Raw genomic sequence first — 12,635 nt, 5'->3', positions numbered from 1 at the left:
GAAGTCAGTTCAGTTTATTCCCATAGAGCAGGATGATGTCTGCAGAATGAACACTGATATGAATCTTCTGCTTACAGGTATTGGCTTTTTTTGTAAGACTTTAATGAGTTAATATAAACTATAGATATCCTTTAAAATACCCTGTTGTTAATTTTCCAAATGAGATGGCCTAGTTTAATGATGCACATGAATCTTTCATCTTATGTGGGAGTTCGGTTCCAAGGATTATAAGTAGTACAAAGCTGTTTCCTATATTTTGTAATCTGCCTTGATGACTTTGTAAACCACAATATTTTAATTGCTATATACCGTGTTTCTCCAAAAATAAGACACCGTCTTATATTTATTTTTCCTCAAAAAACACACACGGTGGCTTATTTTCAGGGGATGTCTTATTTTTATATATATATTAAGTATGGTACAGTTTAACCTACAAGGTTAAACTGCCTATCACTATGGGTTATTTTCGGGGTATGGCATATTTTCGGGGTATGGCTTATTTTCGGGGTATGGCTTATTTTCGGAGAAACACGGTATGAAAATGGACCACAGCTCATTGGTACAGCTTTGCATGTATAAGATCACATGCTCAATCTTTGGTATCTTCAAGAGTCATAAGGAGCCACAGGTAATCAAAGGATGCAATACTAGACTAGACGGATTCTTAAAAGTTACTTCGTGCTTCTCAGTGGCACCACTAGGATTGGTCTTTGGGGCCTAGGCTGAAGGCCTCCCTCAATGAATCCAGGGTGGCAGTGGTGCGTAAGATGGCAAGCCACAGCATGCTAGAAAGCAAAGTGTGCACACTACCAATTTAATATACCGTATTTTTCAATAATAAGACGCCCCCATGTATAAGACATCCCCTATCTGGGGGGACTCCAAATTAAGAAAACACCCCTCAGCACTACCCATGTATAAGGTAAAGGTAAAAGTAAAGGGACCCCTGACCATTAGGTCGAGTCGTGATCGACTCTGGGGTTGCGCGCTCATCTCACATTATTGGCCGAGGAAGCCGGCGTATAGCTTCCAGGTCATGTGGCCAGCATGACAAAGCCGCTACTGGCAAACCAGAGCAGCACATGGGAACACCATTTACCTTCCCACTGTAGCGGTTCCTATTTAGCTACTTGCATTTTGACGTGCTTTCGAACTGCTAGGTGGGCAGGAGCTGGGACCGAGCAACGGGAGCTCACCCCGTCACAGGAATTCGAACCGCTGACCTTCTGATCAGCAAGCCCTGGACTCAGTGGTTTAACCCACAGCACCACCTGAGACGAGCCCCAATTTTAAACCTTTTTTTTTTGTTAAAAAACCCTAGTCTTATACACAGAAAAATACGGTACATACCCCCAAGGCAATGAGAGTGGCAATGAGAGGAGCCAATCAGAAGCCAGTTTTAGGCCAATGAGGGCATTGGAGCATGCAGGAAGCAGGTCAAGCAACCTTAGATCAACCTCTTATTGCCCCAGTACTTTCTGTGGCCTCACAACCCCAAAGGTGGTGTCGGATTGGCTAAGTTCAATGCCGCTCTTGTTGTTTAGGGGAAATATTGTTAGTTAAAAGTTGTGGTGGATGACTACAAAGCCTCAGTCGCTATCAGGACATTGCTTTGTTTCCTAGTTTGTGGTAAGCAGCCTTGCTCCTTTACCTACATGTTCCTCCCATGGCGGTGGCCATTGGGTCTGTGTGGGAGAAGAGTGTCAACAGTAGGTGGGCGAGCAGGAGAAAGAAGCGTGTCAATTGGTTGAGTGTCCTGCCACTCAATAGGCCCCCATCCCCAACCCTGCTTCAAAGGTGCCTCATCAGAAGTCCTCTCAAACCTGGCAGTGCTTCTGGTGCAAATACACTACTAGGCTCCTCAGAATCCCATCTCTACCCATCTTTTAAAGCACTGCTAAATAGCTGCTTTCCATTTGGAGACATGATAGGATATGAATTTACCCTGTGATCCATGGCAAAGATTGGCAGTTTTGTTTTCTGACTAATTAGCTGTCACAATCAACCTGGGATTGGCATTGGGCGCACACCTCTTGTATTGCACTAATTTGGAAGGTGGGGTCTGGTACTCTTCACCTCTGTATTGTCAGGATATGATGCAAAAGGTTAAGGTGTAGTCTGCTTCCCTCCTTAGAAATGTCTTGGTCTCTCTCAGGAAGCTGATTGTAAAGTTACTGGAAGAAAAGCAACATATATTTCCCCTCAGCATATGGGATTGGATTTTCACAGGCGGTAGATCTGCTGAGTCAGTAAGCATTGTCTTGCTGAGCAACTTTTCTAATTGCAATCATGCTTTAAGCACCTCTTGTAAGTTTTTATTTACAGTATATGATCACTGGTTCCTGAGTAATGATTAGGTTCTTGTGTACGTGATAATGAGGCCCATCAATCAACAGTAATCGATAAGAATTAGCTCTGTCATACTTACTGTCGGAACGCGTGCCTTATTTCTCTGGCACTGGACAATCCCCCCCCCCACTTTAAATACCTAACCCAAGGGCATTCTTGTGAATCTGTGGTTGAAGTGAAGTAAAGCTAGTTAACTCAACTGAATCACACCTCCATGTTTGAAACTGCCACCTGACTTAAAATGGGACACGAACAACATTGCAGGCTAGGTCTTTTCTGTTCAAATAGAAATGCAGTCCAGATAATGGTTCTTAGTTTATGTAAAAAAATCCTCCAGCTTTTCATAATGGTAGAGTTAGAAGGGACCCCGAGGTTCATCTAGTCCAACCCCCTGCAAAGCAGGAATCCTGCCCACAGCAATCCCTGGGTGGGCTTGAACCACCAACTTTCTGGTTAAAGTCAGGTGCACTAACCCATCGCACCATCTGAGGGACCAGTAAGAATGTTGAGTGAGGCTATTTGTGGCGCAGAACACCAATCAAAATGGATGGCACTTGTGTTGATATTATAAATAGCAGCAGAGCTGTGTTACTGACAAGAAAGAATGATCAAAATCGTGAATCTGAATTATATTTCAATATCCAAAGACCATTTGGATAATAAGGAGGATGATTAAATATTTTTTTTAAAAAAAGTTGAGAGCCAGTGAACTAGAGGTTTGCAAGAAGCCCTTTAAGGGAGACAAAAACCGACAAGGCATAGAAGCACACACTTTTAAAAGAAAGGGCTGTATATGGCAATGGTGGCATTATAAGTCTTATTATTCAAAAAGTGAACTCCTATTCACGTGGAGGAAGCCTAAAAGGCCATTAACTGTTAATAACTCATTCTCGAATTTCCCCCCTTAAAAATCAAATTGCTCCTCTGTGGGGTGTGTGCCCTACATTGGGAACCACAGCATTAGTCTATTTCTAGAGTGCCCAAGATTGTTATGTTGGTGATAATTATAGACAGTGGGAAAATAGTTCCTCAAAAGAAATCGTATTAATGTGTACCTGTGTGTGCTTGCCTAATAGATTCTGTGTCAAATTACCTCAGCTGCCATTCTCTTTGCACAGGAATGAAAGGACAAAGGCAAATTTGGCAGTAATGTGAGGGTCACAACAGGATAATAGAACAATGACATGGAAACAGCACCTTCCAAGGAAAGGATTAGCAATTAAAATGGCAAGAATCCATTGCATTGTTCTTGCTGTCTGACCTCATTTTTTGCTTCCGGGTTCCATTCCAGTATTCACAAGGAAATACAGGTTAATAGATAGAAAGATGGGAATAGACACATTCACATCAATTTGGGTCATCTTATAAACAAAAATGGCTTCCAAGCAACCTGGTTGGAGTTTCCACCTTGATAGCCTGATTCAAGCTGGCATAAATTGTACACAGTCCATGTATGGTGGCCTGCAAAAGATTTAATAAACCTCCTATTTTTGTCGCTTGCTTGGGAGTTCAGATACCTGGCAGGTCATAATACAAGTCTGGTGAGCTGCACTCATGTTGGCTTAACAAGTTGTGCAAGCTTGGCCTAACTGAAAATGAAACTTAACCATAATTGCATTGAAGTAAGTCCCATTATTATTTATTTCTGGGTATGTACGTTTGCCTCCTGACACTAAATCCACACCAGCACACCTCTATAACTGCCATTGGTGTGAAATCTTAGAAGGGAAAATATTACAAAGGCCGACTGTAGTGTAGACTGGCATGAATCAGGCATAATTAAATTTGGATCGGAAGGTTGGCGGTTTGAATCCCCATGACAGGGTGAGCTCCCGTTGCTCGGTCCCTGCTCCTGCCAACCTAGCAGTTCGAAAGCACAAAGTGCAAGTAGATAAATAGTTACCGCTCTGGCGGGAAGGTAAACGGCGTTTCCGTGTGATGCTCTGGTTTGTCAGAAGCAGCTTAGTCATGCTGGCCACATGACCACATGTACGCTGGCTCCCTCGGCCAGTAAAGCAAGATGAGCACTGCAACGCCAGAGTCATCTGCGACTGGACCTAAAGGTCAGGGGTCCCTTTACCTTTACCTTTAAACACCTGAAGATGGAGACTGACTGTGGGCTCTGGATGCTTCCAGACTGTCTCTGTTTTGGGGTAGGATTCAGTCACATACTGGCAAATTCAGGTTTCACAATTACAGTATAGTGGATTTGGAGGTCTTGCATAACAAACCAACTTCCCAAAAGGACCAGGCTTTTCACAGTGAGGAAATTGATAGGAAAATGCACTGGAAAGTGTGGGATAATACTTCCTTTGAGGCAACATCATCTAGCCTTCCCACAAACAAATCAGGATAATATGCTCAATAACAACACGCCAGCTGGAAGTACCCAGTGACCAGCAAAAAGGAAGTTCTGAAATTCATATGATTTTATCTAAAGGGCACCATTCCAACTGTCCCTGTTAAGAACATACTCTCTGTGTTATCATAGTCACTGGTGTGGCTTACTCAACCAAAATTGAGTAAGTTCAGACACACAGCACTGCCCTCATGTAAGAAAAGTAATGTGAGGAAAGCTGCTTGAACATTGAAGGCTGGTGAGATGCTGGGAATAGAGAAGGAAGCAAACAAGGGAAAGAAAACATATATTCATGTACTGAATGACTAGAACTTTGAATTTCAGAAGAGAAATAGGTCACGGAAGAACCATGCCTGGTTGATTTGACTTCTTATTAGATCAATATTTTTCAGCTCTCTTTCACCAGGTGGGAATTTCCTAGCCTCTTTACCTGGTCCAAACCTTGGAGGCATCAGACATGCTCCTTCACCATTCAAAACGGCTTATTCGAATAATTATCATAATTGGTGGCTGCCTCCTCCCAATAATTCCAGGAAAGCAGTTTCTTATTTTCTACCTGTAAGCTTTGCCTTAAGCTTTCTGACTTAAATTTTTGTTGCAATAAACCTGTTAAAGGTTCTGAAGGAGAGCTGGAGTATAAATGTTTAAATTAGCTGAATTAAGACTTTAACTGGGTCACAACCAGTGGTACAATATAAGAATGTTGCACCAAATTCACACATGCTTTTAAACTACATTCCTGCTGGCTTTGTGCATATTCGTGTGCACATGATTTCCAATCATCTGTTGGCTGTGAAGGCGGGTAAATTTACAGTTATGTTTCAGTCTTCATGCATTTCATGACCAGTGAACAAATTTCCATGTGCAGGGCCAACTAGACAGGCATACTGTATCTGTGTAGTCTGAATATATGTCTGAAACGATCGTATCAGGAGGAGTGGTTTGGATTTGTTCAGCACTGGGGAATATTTTGGGACAAGCTAGGCTCCACTGGAACTGGGATGGAACCAGAATGTTGATGCTTCAACTAACAAAGGTTGCAGAGCCGCTTTTAAACTGATTTTGGGGGAAAGATGACAGGTGCTGAATAGGGCCGGTTTGGAACCAACTTGCCTCTGGAATGAAGATGTAGGTGAAAAGAAAATCATGATAATTTAAAAGGGAGATGATTAGAGATAGGCATTGTGGGAGCAAGGGCGTGGCGTGGGATAGTAATTCAGAGAGGACAAAATATTGCAGGTCAAAACATGAGTGTCAGAGATACTTGGAGAGAGAAACTGTACAAGTATTTATAGGCTAATGCCAGAGGCCTCCAAGGCAAAATGGGCAATTTTGAGTGCTTGGTTTTAGTAAATAGCATTGATGTAATGGGTGTAACTGAGACCTGCTGGAATGGAGAGAACCAATGGGACACAGTTATCTCTGGATATAAACTTTATAGCATGGGTAGAAACCTCCAGCCCACAGGCCAATCTCAGTTTGGCCCCTGAGTGGGGATTTCTGATCCTTGTGAAGTGTGAAACTGCCAAGATTGAAAAACTCTACATTTAAAGGATGTGGGGGTGTCTGGGACAATACTGAGATGAGGAGGGCATCATGCGGATGCCCCCTACCTTAACAGGGAAACAGGCAGGTGCAAATCTACAATGTGCCTGTAATGATCTCTGGCAGGCAAGCAAGCTCTGATAAGAAGTAATTGACTCTCCGGCAGATTTTATGTAGGTTTATTTACAAAAAGACACATCCAGAGCCCGGCTTCTCAGCTGTTCTCATTTATGTTTGTTTATCAGTCTGAAGTTTCACTCCTCCCACAACAGGAAGGACGCCAGACTCCTGCCTTTCCCCTCTTGCCCTTCTGTTGCCTTCTGATTTTATCCAAATGCCTGGATCGGAGACTGAGAGGCTGACTTCCCCCCTCCTCCTCACTCTCACTCAACCCAGATTCAGACCACTGCTTATCTGCTGATTGCCTAGCAATGCCTTGGCTGCCTTCCAACTCTTCCTCTCCTTGAGAGCTAATAGAGTCTTCTCCAAAAAGTGGGGTGGAACTGCCCTTTCTCAATTCTGGCAGGCGGTGCTAATCTGCAGAGTCGGTCCCTAGTTCAATCTCTGAGTCTAACTCATCCCCTTACTCTGGGGGCGGCACATTCCTGACAGTGCCCTAAAACTCATTCAAGCAACTGCAGCCAGAAGAGGCTAAGGAGGCCACAGATTCTGTTAGTAATAGGAACTCAAGTGAGGTTGTGGGTGATCCTATATGCAAAACATTCTGCAAACGAATAGCACCAGGAGACAAATTGCTGCAGGATACATGGACTCTCAAAATGGTTAGCATTCTGCAGATGTAATGCTGGCAGGTAAGTATTTCTTCACCACAAACGTTGCCACAGAATAAGCCTTTAAACAAGTCCTTCTCACACACTTAAATAAACATGTGTTGGAATGAAGTTTGTACACTGAATGGGCATCCATCTGTTGGCATCACCTTTAATATCCCTGCGCCCATCAGCTCAGCCTCAGACCTTCCCACTGAATATGTTGCCAGAGTTCCTGATCACAAGGAGGCATCTAAGCATGTTCAGCCAAACTTTGTTAGAAGAATGTTCCTGCCCTTCCTGCTTAATGAAGGAAAGGTAGGGTTAGAACAAGCACACCTGGCATGTGCAGGAATGTTGGGGCCCAGTGCAGCACATACAGACTGCCATACAGTGCAGCACATACAGATCTTTGTGCAAATTTGTGTAGAAACAAAGAACAACCCTCTTGCATTTAAGGACACTAAAAGGTAAAGGTAAAAGACCCCTGACAGTTAAGTCCAGTCGCAGATGACTCTGGGGTTGCGGCGCTTCTTTTGCTTTACAGGCGGAGGGAGCCGGCGTTTGTCCGCAGACAGTTTTTCCGGTCATGTGGCCAGCATGACTAAACTGCTTCTGGTGCAACAGAACTCCAGAACCAGAGCAGCACACGGAAACGCCATTTACCTTCCCTCTGTAGCGGTACCTATTTATCTACTTGCACTTTGAAGCGCTTTCAAACTGCTAGGTTGGCAGGAGCTGGGACCGAGCATCGGGAGCTAACCCCATCGCGGGGATTTTAACTGCCGACCTTCTGATCGGCAAGCCCAAGAGGCTCAGTGGTTTAGACCACAGTGCCACCCGCGAAGGACACTAATAGTTATTCATTAATTACATTTGTACCACCCTATACCAGCAGATCTCTTAAGTCAGCAGTGGTAAATAGTACTCCAGCAGAGTCTCCAGTCTGTCCCCTATTCCCCAACAGCAGGTAAATATACTAAATATAGGTCATCTATGACAGCTGAAAACAGTGAGGAACCACTGTGATTCAGCCATCATCTCTCCCTATGCTGGAGTGGTACTAAGTGTATCCAGCTGGGGAAAGGTCTATTAGGAAAGGACGGGCTGCATCATCTAGTCATGTCTCGTGCTGTAAACCTGATGGCATTTTCAACCTGGATTAAAAAGTTTTAATAATTAGGATCTAGTATTAACTAGCTGCCTCTTTAGGGTGTGTAGGAAACTAATATGGCACTGACAGAACTGGGGAGAAGAGCAGATGATGAGACTCCATTTATTGTCTGCTCCTGTTTTACTGTTTCGTTTATACCCATAGCACTTATGCTATGGGGTGTCACAGAGTTCCATCTTGGCCACATGCTGGAATTCCCTCCTGGCTGAAATACGAAAGGCCACATGAATATTGGCATTCTGGCAGCTCTTGAAGACTCACCTGTTTAAACAAGCATTCCCCTAAACTTCAGCTTCCTGATCTAATTGTTTTAATAGTTTTTAATTGCCCATTAAATGTTATGCTTTGTTGTATATTCTTAATGCTTTGATGGACTTGTTCTATTGTGTATTTTCATGATGTATGGATTTTATAATTGATTTTGTATTTGCAAGCTCTTTAGATGTCATTTTGGCATGTAAACAATATAGGTGGGGCCGTTTATCTGAGGTGGTTCTCATCTACCTTTTCTGGATGGGGTTGCTAACAAAACACCAGGTGTGCATTCTGGTGGTGGCTGATAGAGTCTGCATTATTAACTGAAGGCCTAAGAGGCCTCCAAAGATGTAGTGTGACCAATGGCAATCTCGTCTGGATAGCCTGGCCACAGTTTTCCATACTCTGATAACATCAAAATTTAGTAATGTGTTATTTAGGGGGATGTTTTGAAGACTGATGGAAACTTCCGTTAGTTCAGAATAAAACTGCTAGGTTGCTCACTAGCATCAGCTGATGGGAACATCCCTTACTATTTTGAAACATCTTCTTTAGTTGCTGCTCCATTTCCAAGGGCTGGAGTCGGACAGTACTAGAGACTGGAGGGATGTGGGTGGCGCTGTGGTCTAAACCACTGAGCCTCTTGGTGGTTCGAATCCCCACAATGGGGTGAGCTCCCATTGCTCTGTCCTAGCTCCTGCCAACCCGGCAGTTTGAAATCACAGGAGTGCAAATAGATAAATAGCTCCCGCTGTGGCGGGAAGGTAAATGGCATTTCCATGCGCTCTGGCTTCCGTCATGGTGTTCCATTGCGCCAGAAGTTCCATTGACCACATGACCCGGAAAGCTGTCTGTGGACAAACGCCATCTCCCTCAGCCTGAAAAGCGAGATGAGCACCGCACCCTATAGTTGCCTTTGACAGGACTTAACCGTCCAGGGGTCCTTTTACCTTTACAGAGACTGGGACCTAGATACTTGAAGGAATGTTTTCTCTCATGTGAACCTGGATGCCCTTCTCTGTACTGTTTTTATGTCATTGCTTTAATGGCAGTCGTTTTACCATTTTATTCTTAATGTGCTTTCTTCTAGTCAGTCATGTTGGGAATAGCAATATAAATGTAAATTTTTAAAAATGAAGTCTATTAAGTTTCTTATACAAAGGGCACAGTCCCATGATGAACAGCTACATGCAGTTAAGTCAGAAATACTCTTGTACCACGCCAGAGAAATGTCACTTGCTGTTTTGTGCTCTTCATACAAACACAAACAGAAGTCATACCAGAGAATAGTGTCAACCCTTATAAAGTCTCTAGAAATGTCACATGTGTGTGTGTGTGTGTGTGTGTGTGTGGTGGAGGTTGACATATGTTTTTGTAGTTCACCGGAGAGAGAGGTTCAGAAATGCTTCACCCTTCTCTGCTGACTTCTCTCGGTGATGGATAATGGTCATTTCAGCTCTGGCTAACCATGCTGCAAATTGGACATCAGAATGACTTGCAATGGAAGCTTCCAGTTAGGAAAGAGTGTTTTAATGGGAGATAACCTTGAAGGAGACACCCTTTCCCCTCCCACCCTTCTAAGAAGCAGGGACTAATGTGAGCTGTGGAATTCCCTCCCCACAGAAGTGTGTCTGGCACCTTCATTGTGTAGCTTTCATCATGTGGTGGCACACCTCCTCTTTGTCCTGACCGTTGGCACCTGAGACATATAATTTTAGGACCCACCCCATTGTTTGAATTGCAAATTGTTCTAACTGATTTTAATCTTACATTGTTGTAATCCATCCTGAGACCTTATGGTGAAGGGTGGATAAGAGAGCCAATAAATACTAGTAGTAGTTTAGGGAAGTTTTTAATATTTAATGCTGTATTGTTTTAACACTCGATTGGGAGCCACCCAGAGTGGCTGGGGAGACTCAGCCAGATGGGCGGGGTACTAATAGTAGTAGTAGTAGTAGTAGTAGTAATAAACAAGTATGAATGCTCCTATACACGGCTGTAACTCAGCCTGTAACTAAACCTTAAGAGGTGCCAGAACTCGCCATGAACACTTCCCTTGTTCTCTTACAAAGAGGCGCAAAGGCACCCACCTGAGAGGTGCCAGAACTGAGTTCCAGCGAGTTCTGGCTGGGGAAAAAAGCCCTTCATGCAACTGAAACCAGTAACATTTAGTTCCCCCATTTCCCCCGTACTCCACTTCCTCTAGGTTGGCCAGATGCAAAAGAAGACAGGGCTCCTGCACCTTTCATAGCTGTGCAGAAGGAGAAATGTACTTTGAAATCCCCTCTTCTACACAGCTATTATAGGTACAGAAGCACCCTCTTCCTTTGCATCCGGCCACCCAACTTCTCTCCCCTGTTTTACTTCTCTCCCGAATTTTAGATTGTAAGCTCCTGGTGGCAGGACCTGTACTCCTGGCCTCTGTAGAACACAATGCACAAGTACGGCACCAAATAAATACCGTTTTTCCCACATTTTAAGACACCATCTTATATTTATTTTACTCAAGAAAATAAGCCTATGGCTTATTTTCGGGGGGTGTCTTGGTTTTTTTATTAAGCAATCTATTTTTTATTAAGCAATCTTGGTTTTTTTAAAAAAAGCAATCCTTCCACGCGGAAGGAGAGTACCGAGCCAGCAGCAGCAACGCTGGCCGCTGCAATAGGAGGCAGGCGCCTGGAACCAGCGATTGCTGCAGCCCCAACAAAGCGCGCAGCAGCGCCACTCGGTTCAAGGCAGTGGGACCCAGCAGTGTCATCCTCGTCCTCCCACTGCTGTTGCTGCTGCTAGCCCCTGGGGGCCGCGGAGGCGGCTGGGCAGCGACAGCTGGAGCCCAGCTGGGCAGCAGCAGCAGGAGGAGGATGGAGGCAGGCGCCCAAAAGCGGCGGCGGCGAGGCTGGCTGGCTGGCGGAGGAGGTGGTGGAGGTGGAAAAAGGGAGGCGGGTGGAGAGGGCGCACAGCTCACTCGCTTGGCTAGGTGGCCTTCCCCGCTGCCGCACCACCAGCCACCGCTGCAGCCCTTGTGGGAGCCGCCTGGCCGGCTGCTGGCTGGAGGGGTGCATACCCGAGCGGGAGCCGCCGCTGCCGTTGCCGGAGGAGGAGGAGCCTCCCGCTGCCGTTGCTACGCCAGAGGAGGAGGAGGAGGGAGGCGCATCGCGGCCAGGCGCACACAAGGAAGGTCGGCCAAAGGGAGCCCGCAGCCGCTCAACAGCACCTTGGCTCCGCTGGGCTTAGCTTCTCTGCCTTGCAGCCGGCTGTGGCTGCCGCCGCCGCTACCTATTGTCACAGGAGAGGCAGGGAGCGAGCAAAAGAGGGTGCGTGCTGGCCCAGAAGGAGGAGAAAAGGTGCAGACGGGGAGAGATGGGCGCCCCAAAGCGCCCTGACCATTGGATGTATTCGCTGCCTCCCAGGGTCGAAAAGGAAAGCACCAGTAGCCCCAATAGGAAAGACAGGCCTGCTCCAGAGGGGCAGGAAGAGGCTTTCCCCCCCCTCTCCCTGTGCGCTCAGCAGGCGGTGGAGAAATCAGCTGAGAGGCGCGTTTCCCCCCCCACGCATGTCGCTGGTTCGCTGGCTCCCTGAGCACACAGGAGGGGCTGAGGAGGTGACAGGAACAATGGTGGCTTACTTTCGGGGTACGTCTTACTTATCTTACTTCTAGAAAAACCCTCCCATGGCTTACTTTCTGACTACGTATTTAAAAAGGGGAAACACGGTAAATGGAATGGTGGTGGGGAAGACCCTGTAGTTTTGGGTGAGAAGAGAGACAGAAAGAGCTATGAACTTGGGGCTTACCAAGAGGGGAGGTGCAGGGAGCTCAGCAAGGTGTGACACATGGCAGCGGAGCCAATGGGAGGCTGCTGCCAAGATGCGCCACACCAGGCTGAGCTCCCCATGTTTCGCCTCTGCCACCTCCCTCTTGGTAAGCCCCACCCACACCACCTCACCGGTTGCTACTGGAGCTAAGGATAGTCGCATCTTGGAGAACAAAGTATCTTTCTCTGGAAATGTGTCATAGTAGTACTAGGAATACCTCCACCGATGTTATATTTTAGAGGTGGGGAAATGTTGACCCTCCAGATGTCACTAGACTATAACTCCCGTCATCCCTGACCTTTAGCCATGCTGGCTGAGGCTGATGGGAATATTTACAGCCAAAATTTGAAGTGCAATCCTATGCATTTCT

At 45.7% G+C, this 12,635-nt stretch overlaps 1 protein-coding gene across 2 annotated transcripts in view; it reads left to right on the top strand.

Moving 5' to 3' along the window:
• The window catches only part of CLIC6 (chloride intracellular channel 6), a 136,369-nt gene that overhangs the window by 24,163 nt on the left and 99,571 nt on the right, over positions 1-12,635 (top strand). The gene's annotated exons all lie outside the window — the stretch shown is intronic.

The sequence above is a fragment of the Zootoca vivipara genome, chromosome 4 (assembly GCF_963506605.1).
Source record: "Zootoca vivipara chromosome 4, rZooViv1.1, whole genome shotgun sequence".
In the NCBI taxonomy this organism is placed as follows: domain Eukaryota; kingdom Metazoa; phylum Chordata; class Lepidosauria; order Squamata; family Lacertidae; genus Zootoca; species Zootoca vivipara.
The sequence above is the reverse complement of the archived record's forward strand: the minus strand, read 5'-3'. Positions and strand labels throughout refer to the sequence as shown.